Here is an 8,928-nt window from a genome sequence, read left to right as displayed (position 1 = left end):
TGAGGTTGTGAGGGGAAAGGGGGGAGGGAAAGAACTGAACAACAACAGATGAGGTAGAGATGGAAGATGGGAGGGGAGGGGAGGGGGGATAGTAGGGGATAGAAAAGGCAGCAGAATACAACAGTCACTAATATGGCATTATGTAAACATTGTGAATGTGTAACTGATGTGATTCTGCAATTTGTATTTGGGGTAAAAATGGAAGTGCATAACTCACTTGAATCAAATGTATGAAAGATGAAAAAAATTTAAAAAAATAAAAAAATATATATACTCCCAAAATGTAGGCTCTCCCTTCCCCTCAATTGATTGTTTCTTTTTCTGAGAAAAAGCTTTTTAATTTGAATAGATCTCATTTATTGATTTTTGATTTTATTTCTTGTGCTTTAGGACTCTTGTTAAGGAAGTTGGGCTGTAATCTGACATGATGAAGATTTAGGCATAATTTTTCTTCTATTAGGTCATCTGGTCTAATTCCTAGGTCCTTGATCCACTTTGAGTTATGTTAAAATAAGAGACCCAGAATAGCTAAAGCAATACTTATCAAGAAGAGTGAAGCAGGAGGCATCAAAATGCCAGACCCTAAACTATATTACAAAGCTATAGTAACAAAAATGGCATGGTATTGGCACCAAAATAGACATGCAGACCAATGGTACAGAGTAAAACACACAAAGACAAACCTAAATAAATATAGTTCCCTCATCCTACATGTTGCCCTCTATGATGTCCCTGGGCCTCATGCAGAGTCAAAAACCTTTAGAGCAATTCTAAAGATTTCCAATTTACTGTCCTTCTAAATTCAAACTCAAGATTTGAACCTTACCTTTTACTGAATTATCAGGCTGCAGCCTGCCCAACTGATGTAGACCACACCAGCCACCACAATCATGTGAGCCAACTTAGTAGAACACTTGTCTCTCCTATATGTGTGTTTCTTTCTATATATACAGATCTATTATGTCTATCCAAACTTGCACTGCTGTAATGGTGTTTCATTATTATAGACTGCATATATAGTGGTGGTCTCAGAAGATTACAATGAAGCTGAAAATTCCTGTAACCTTGTTTTGTCGTTTTATCCTATGTTTGAAGTACAACAAATTATTCATGTGTATGGTAATAATGGAGTAAACAGTGCTACTGTGCAGCCAGTCATGTATAAGTATCATAAAGTTATATGCAGTAGATAATATGTGATAATGATAATAAATATCTATGATGTTGTCTCTGTATTTATTACACTATAATTCTCGTTGTTAATCAGAGTGAACTCCTTCTAAGTATAAAAATGTTTAATGTAAAACTGTATGTTGTGCTATGCTTACAACAGCCTCATACCTCTCGTGTGTACCCAGTCTCTTAGATGGCCAGATTGATGCACTATAAATACCAAGATGACAGCTACCGTCTCTTGATTTCATTGTCTCTTGTGCTAGATTCAAATCTCATGCTGTTTTATTCATGTTCCGAGAAGCAGTAGGCTTCATATACATTATATACATAATATTAGCATATAATATATATGTATGTATTCCATATACATTCACACACACTCCATCTGGTCTTGGTGTGTAGCAGGCTTTACCACCTACCACCTACATTGTGTTAAGTGGACTGCCTCATTTTCACAGAATGATGAATTTGCCTACCAACGTATCTCTCAAGACATACCACTATTGCTAAGTGATACAGGATTGCATGTAATATATATATATATATATATATATATATATATATATATATTGTATATATAATATAATTATTTTATCTATATAATTATATATATTGTATATATAATATAATAATTATATATATATATATATATATATATATATATATATATATATATATAGTCCAGTTAGGTCAGGCTCCGAGTCCCGTGGCGGCTACTCGGATGCCTTTCTTTCTTCCCTCGCCTTCCTCTCTTGCCTCACCCTCCTCCCCTTCTTTTCAAGTTCCTGGGTTTTGTTTTTTTGTTGTTTTGTGCTTTAGGGGTTTTGTTTCCCGGCACAAGCTCATGGGTGTACATTATCATGCTCCTCTTTTGTAGAGCAACCTCAAGGCCATGGAGGTTGAAGAGAGGATGGAAGGCCTTCAGGAGTTTCCTGAACATCATAAAATGATTCTGGACCGATTGAATGAACAACCAGAGCAGGATCGACTTACCGATATCACACTAATAGTCGATGGACATCATTTTAAGGCCCACAAGGCTGTTTTGGCTGCTTGCAGTAAGTTCTTCTACAAATTCTTTCAGGAGTTTACTCAGGAAACTTTGGTAGAGTTAGAAGGTGTTAGTAAAATGACCTTTTGTCATTTAATTGAGTTCACATACACAGCAAAACTAATAATATAAGGAGAAAAAAAAAACTATGACATATGGAAAGCAGCAGAATTTCTACAAATGCTAGAAGCTATCAAAGCCTTTGAAGTCAGGAAGCAGCTGAGAAGAGATGATTTTTTTCTGTGGACAACTGAATTTGATTACCAAACTGCCTTACCCAGATTTTTTGGTCAAGGAGGAGAAACAAAGAAAATTCAGCTCCATTAGAGGAAAATACCACAGGAAAAATAAGGCAAAAAAAGAAAGACTGCAGAAACTTCAAATGTTATCACTGAGTCATTGCCATCTGCATAATCAGAGCTTGTTGAAATTGAGGTGGAGATTGCTGAAGGCACAATTGAAGTGGAAGATGAAGGCATGGAAACATTAGAGGAAGTGGCTTCTGCCAAGCAGTCCATAAAGTACATACAGAGCACAGGTTCCTGTGATAATTCTGCTTTAGCATTGTTGGCAGACATTACCAGCAAGTACTGACAAGGTGATAGAAAAGGGCAGATTAAAGAAGATGGCTGTGGAGGATGTAATGCTTGGGATGAAAGTTGGGGGGAAGGGGAAGGAAGGTGCTCTTGAAAAGAAAGAAGGAGAGGGATATAGATAGCATAGAGGAGAATGGAAGGAACAATAAAACTTGGAAGGGGAGAGAAAGAGGGAAAAAGGGAGAGAAAAAAAATAAAATGAAATAAGAAATAAAATTAGGTCTTAGAGATACATTTTCTTCTCTTCCCGTAGGCAAAACTGTGCCCTCCGGGCTGAGATTTGCCCTCAATGTGTCAACAGCAATCACTGTAAGGCGGCTCCTGGGAGTCTCTCACTCCTGTTGGTCCAGAGCCGTTTCACTTCTACGGCCCCTCCTCCCCTTCCTCCTGCCAGCCAGCCAGGTCCTGCTCACTGGAGGCAGTTCACCAAGGATTTGGTTACACTTTCAGCCCCACCAAGTTCTCTATTTCCCTAATGACTGAGCACTCTCTCTGTCTCTGATAAAGAAGGACACTATATCCTGTTAAAGAAAAAGATAAAAAAAAGATAAAGAAGGACACTATATCCTGTTAAAAGGAACTACCCACCAACAAGACATAACAATTATCAATTTATATGCACCAAATAATGGTGCAGCAACGTTCATAAAACAAACTCTCCTCAAGTTCAAGAGTCAAATTGACCACAACACAATAATTATGGGGGACTTCAACACACCACTCTCACCATTAGACAGATCCTCCAGAAAAAGGCTGAATAAAGAAACTATAGAACTCAATGACACAATCAATAACATAGACTTAACTGACATATATAGAATATATCAACCATCATCAAGTGGATACACGTTCTTCTCAGCAGCACATGGATCTTACTCAAAGATAGATCATATATTATGCCATAGGGCAACACTTAGTAAATATAAAGGTGTGGAGATAATACAATGCACCATATCTGATCATAATGGAATGAAACTGGAAATCAATGATTAAAGAAGGAAGGAAAAATCCTGCATCACATGGAAAATAAACAATATGTTACTTAATGATCAATGGGTTACAGAAGACATAAAGGAGAAAATCAAAAAATTCTTAGAGTTAAACGACAATACAGACACAATATACCTGAATCTATGGGACACAATGAAAGCAGTTTTAAGAGGGAAATTCATTTCCTGGAGTTCATTCCTCAAAAAAAAGAAAAAAAAAACAACAAATAAACGAACTCACACTACATCTCAAAACCCTAGAAAAGGAAGAGCAAAACAACAGCAAACATAGCAGAAGACAAGAAATAATTAAAATCAGAGTGGAAATCAATAAAATTGAAACAAAAAAACCATTGAAAAAATTGATAAAACTAAAAGTTGGTTCTTTGAAAGAATAAATAAGATCAACAGACCCTTAGCCAAGCTAATGAAGAGAAAAAGAGAGAAAATTCAAATTACTAACATACGGGATGAAAAAGGCAATATCACAACAGACACTACAGAAATACAGAAGATAATTAGAAAGTATTTTGAAACCCTATATTCTAATAAAATAGAAGACAGTGAAGACATCGATAAATTTCTTAAGTCATATGAGCTTCCCATATTGAGTCAGGAAGACACACACAATATAAACAGACCAATAACAAAGGAAGAAATAGAAGAAGCCATCAAAAGACTACCAACCAAGAAAAGCCCTGGACCGGATGGGTATACAGCAGAGTTTTACAAAACCTTCAAAGAAGAATTAATACCAATACTTTTCAAGCTATTTCAAGAAATAGAAAAAGAAGGAGCTCTTTCAAATTCATTTCTATGAGGCCAACATCACTCTGATCCCAAAACCAGACAAAGACACTTCAAAGAAAGAAAACTACAGACCAATATCTCTAATGAACATAGATGCAAAAATCCTCAATAAAATCCTGGCGAATTGAATACAAAAGCATATCAAAAAAAATTGTGCACCATGATCAAGTAGGATTCATCCCTGGGATGCAAGGATGGTTCAATATACGGAAATCAATAAGTGTTATTCACCACATCAATAGACTTAAAGATAAGAGCCATATGATCGTCTCGATAGATGCAGAAAAAGCATTCGACAAAGTACAGCATCCTTTTATGATCAAAAACTAGAAAAACTGGGGATAACAGGAACTTACCTCAACATTGTAAAAGCTATATATGCTAAGCCTCAGGCTAGCATCATTCTAAATGGAGAAAAACTAAAGGCATTCCCGCTAAAATCTGGAACTAGACAGGAATGCCCTCTCTCACCACTTCTATTTAATTTAGTCCTTGAAATACTAGCCAGAGCAATTAGACAAAAGAAATTAAAGGCATGAAAATAGGAAAAGAAGAACTTAAAATATCACTATTTGCGGACGATATGATCCTATACCTAGAAGACCTAAAAGGGTCTACAAAAAAACTACTAGAACTAATAAATGAATTCAGCAAAGTGGCAGGATATAAAATCAACACGCATAAATCAAAGGCATTCCTGTATATCAAAAACAAAACTTCTGAAATGGAAATGAGGAAAACCACCCCATTCACAATATCCTCAAAAAAATAAAATACTTGGGAATCAACCTAACAAAAGAGGTGAAAGATTTATACAATGAAAACTACAGAACCCTAAAGAGAGAGATAGAAGAAGATCTTAGAAGATCGAAAAATGTACCCTGTTCATGGATAGGCAGAACCAACATCATCAAAATGGCAATATTACCCAAAGTTCTCTACAGGTTCAACGCAATGCCAATCAAAATCCCAATGGCATTTCTTGTAGAAATAGATAAAGCTATTATGAAATTCATATGGAAAAACAAAAGACCCAGAATAGCAAAAGCAATTCTAAGCAGGAAGTGTGAATCAGGCGGTATAGAGATACCAGATTTCAAACTATATTACAGAGCAATAGTAACAAAAACAGCATGGTACTGGTACCAAAACAGGCAGGTGGATCAATGGTACAGAATAGAGGACACAGAGACCAATCCTCAAAATTTCAACTTTCTTATATTTGATAAATGCGCTAAAAGCATACAATGGAGAAAGAATAGCATCTTCAACAAATGGTGCTGGGAAAACTGGAAATCCATATGCAATAAAATGAAGCTGAACCCCTTTCTCTCGCCATGCACAAAAGTTAATTCAAAATGGATCAAGGAGCTAGATATCAAACCAGAGACCCTGCACCTGATAGAAGAAAAAGTTGTCTCCGATCTCCATATTGTGGGGTCGGGCTCCAAATTCCTTAATAGGACGCCCATAGCCCAAGAGTTAATAACAAGAATAAACAAATGGGACTTACTTAAACTAAAAAGTTTTTTCTCAGCAAGAGAAACAATAAGAGAGGTAAACAGGGAACCTACATCCTGGGAACAAATTTTTACTCCTCACACTTCAGATAGAGCCCTAATATCCAGAATATACAAAGAACTCAAAAAATTAAACAATATGATAACAAACAACCCTATCAACAAGTGGGCCAAGGACCTGAACAGACACTTCTCAGAGGAGGACATACAATCAATCAATAAGTACATGAAAAAATGTTCACCATCTCTAGCAGTCAGAGAAATGCAAATCAAAACCACCCTAAGATACCATCTCACTCCAGTAAGATTGGCAGCCATTATGAAGTCAAGTAACAATAAGTGCTGGCGAGGATGTGGGGAAAAGGGTACTCTTGTACATTGCTGGTGGGACTGCAAAATGGTGCGGCCAATATGGAAAGCAGTATGGAGATACCTAGGAAAGCTGGGAATGGAACCACCATTTGACCCAGCTATCACCCTTCTCGGTCTATTCCCTGAGAACCTCAAAAGAGCATACTATAGGAATACTGCCACATCAATGATCATAGCAGCACAATTCACAATATCTAGACTTTGGAATCAACCTAGATGCCCTTCAATAGATGAATGGATTAAAAAACTGTGGCATCTATGTACAATGGAGTATTACGCAGGACAAAAAACGACAAAATCATGGATTTTGCAGGGAAATGGATGACATTAGAGCAGATAATGCTAAGTGAAGCTAGCCAATCCTTAAAAAAATGCCAAATGTCTTCTTTGATATAAAGAGAGCAACTAAGATCAGAACAGGGAAGAAGAGCATGAGGAAAAGATTAACATTTAACAGAGACGAGTGGGGTGGGAGAGAGGGAGAGAGAAGGGAAACTGTATGGAAATGGAAGGAGACCCTCAATGTTACACAAAATTACATATAAGAGTTTGTGAGGGGAAAGGAAAAAAAAGGGAGAGAATTAAACAACAGCAGATGGGGTAGAGAGAGAAGATGAGAGGGAAGGGGAGGGGGGATAGTGGGGGATAGGAAGGGTAGCAGAATACAATAGTCATTAATATGGTATTATGTAAAAATGTGGATGTGTAACCGATGTGATTCTGCAACTTGTATTTGGGGTAAAAATGGGAGTTCATGACCCACTTGAATCAAATATATGGAAGATGATATGTCATGAGCTTTGTAATGTTTTGAACAACCAATAAAAAAAAAGAAAAAATAAATAAATAAATAAAAGAAGATGGCTGTGCATCTGACCCCATAAGCAAACAGGTAGAAGGTATTGAAATTGTGGAACTTCAGCTGTCACATGTGAAGGACTTGGTCCATTGTGAGAAATGTAACCGTTCATTTAAATTGTTTTACCATTTTAAGGAACACATGAAATCACACTCCACTGAGAGTTTCAAGTGTGAAATATGCAATAAAAGGTAACTTCGGGAGAGATAATGGAAACAGCACCTAAATTGTTACCACCTTGAAGAAGGTGGAGTCAGTAAGAAGCAAAGAACTGGGAAAAAATTCATATATGTCAGTACTGTGAGAAACAGTTTGACCACTTTGGACATTTTAAAGAGAATCTTTGAAAATGTACAGGTGAAAAACCTTTTGAGTGTCCAAATTGTCATGAGTGATTTGCTAGAAATAGTACTCTCAAATGTCATCTCACTGCATGTCAATCTAGAGTGGGGTCAAAAAGGGAAGGAAGAAGCTGTAAGAATGCCAGGTGTGTAACAGTGTGTTTAACAGATGGAACCAGTTCAAAGATCACTTGGTAATACACACTGGAGATAAACCCAACCATTGTACTTTATGTGACTTGTGGTTTATGCAAGGAAATGAATTAAGGAGGCACCTCAGTGATACTCATAATATTTCAGAGCATCTAGTAACTTAAGAAGTCCCTTCAGTAGAAAAACTTGTGCAAACTGAACCAGTGACATCAATGACTATTATAGAACAAGTTAGGAAGGTGAATGTGTTACTATTACTTCAGGTCCAGGTGGATTCAGCACCAGTGACTCTGGAACAAGTCCATCCAGATCTGCTTCAGGACCACCAAGTGCACAATTCACACATGAGTGAGCTTCCAGAGCAGGTCCAAGTCAGTTATCTAGAAGTGGGTCGAATTCAGACTGAAGAAGGTACTGAAGTACACGTAGAGGAGCTGCATGTTGAATGGGTAAATCAGATGCCAGTGGAAGTACAAACTGAGTTTTAGAAGCAGATTTGGATCACATGACCCCTGAAATCATGAGCCTAGAGGAGAGAGAGCCTAACCAAGCAGATGCTGCTGAGGCTCCCAGAGAAGATCACAGAGATGCTGAGGGTTTAAAGACCAAACCAGCAGTGTATTCCCAAGTTTAAAAGGCAGAGAATGATGACAGAATAGCTATGCCAGTTTTAGATTGAAATAACGAATATATATTTTTATTTACACGTTGGGTTTTTGAACTGATTGTGGGCAGTGTGACTGTCCTTAAACTGACAGACAAGTGGACCAAAGTTAAAAACTATTTCCTGTTGTGCTGAACTGTTTCTATTGAAATAAACTGATGCCCCTAACCCCAGTTAATGTCACAGAGGAGGATCTTTCTCATAAGTGAAGGGGAGCTTTGAGAAGTATATTTCTGAAAACTTAAGTGGATTATATTCTTATTATATAGTTGAGTACGAAAGTATCTATTTTCATTGTAGTAAGGGTTCTTTATCACCATTTTCTCTTCCCCGGGTTATGTCCTTCCTCTAATTTTTTTCATATTATAAAATCAAATGTAAAATCATTAGAATACAA

At 37.0% G+C, this 8,928-nt stretch overlaps 1 pseudogene; it reads left to right on the top strand.

Annotated features, from left to right (window-relative positions):
- Positions 1–2,068: 2,068 nt before the first annotated feature.
- Positions 2,069–8,546, top strand: LOC143407023 (zinc finger protein 131-like; annotated as a pseudogene).
- Positions 8,547–8,928: the final 382 nt, after the last annotated feature.

The sequence above is a fragment of the Callospermophilus lateralis genome, chromosome 1 (assembly GCF_048772815.1).
Source record: "Callospermophilus lateralis isolate mCalLat2 chromosome 1, mCalLat2.hap1, whole genome shotgun sequence".
NCBI classification, from domain to species: domain Eukaryota; kingdom Metazoa; phylum Chordata; class Mammalia; order Rodentia; family Sciuridae; genus Callospermophilus; species Callospermophilus lateralis.
Note: the sequence above shows the minus strand (reverse complement) of the source record. Positions and strands in the feature narration are given on the sequence as shown.